Source organism: Cyprinodon variegatus, unplaced genomic scaffold, assembly GCF_000732505.1.
Source record: "Cyprinodon variegatus isolate N-32 unplaced genomic scaffold, C_variegatus-1.0 Scaffold109, whole genome shotgun sequence".
Taxonomy (NCBI): domain Eukaryota; kingdom Metazoa; phylum Chordata; class Actinopteri; order Cyprinodontiformes; family Cyprinodontidae; genus Cyprinodon; species Cyprinodon variegatus.
Window position 1 is genome coordinate 407,581 of NW_015150562.1, and position 693 is coordinate 408,273.

The following is a 693-nucleotide window of genomic DNA, read 5'->3' on the forward strand; positions in this document are numbered from 1 at the left end:
TTTTTCTAATTCACTGTTGAAGTGTAATGCCATTTTTTTGTGTGCCTCATTTCAAAACAAAACTTATAATATAATATATCATATTACCACGACAGATACAAGGGACCCAAAATTGAACTAGGAGGCTGTTCCTCTGGCTAACTATATAAGTAAGGTTTATACAACCTGGGCTGATGGTGGGATTCAACTGGATTTTTAAAATGACTTCTTAGATGTCTTTTGGTCACTTACTGTATTTCTAAGCAGTTTTGCAGCCACAGTAAAAGAAGAATTAGTCAGGAAAACATTTGAAATTACAGTGAAATGTCTGTTACTGTATACATTTAAAACATATAAATGGGTTGTCAGAACATTAAATGATCATTCAAATAGTATTGTAGTCTAGCTAAATTAACATGGACATAGCTGACAACATAAAACAATTGAAAAAACTGGCATTTATTTGAAAAACTGGACTAAAAGGAAAAACAATTAAGTCCCTTAATAAGTTTATAAATAAGGCACAGTCTGTGTCTGCAGCCTCTGGTGCTTGTTCTGCTCTCCCCGTCTTCATTCACTATGCTTTCTTGTTTGATCAGGAGATCGAGACTTTGTGTCAGGCATGGCTTGTCTTTCCTGTTTTTTTGTCTTCACTATAATACTTATGTACTTTTTTGAGTACAATGTTGAAGCTGTCACTCTCACTGCTAAACC

At 34.2% G+C, this 693-nt stretch overlaps 1 protein-coding gene across 2 annotated transcripts in view; it reads right to left on the minus strand.

Moving 5' to 3' along the window:
• The window catches only part of LOC107084786 (plexin domain-containing protein 1-like), a 29,300-nt gene that overhangs the window by 14,882 nt on the left and 13,725 nt on the right, over window positions 1–693 (minus strand). The window lies entirely within an intron of this gene.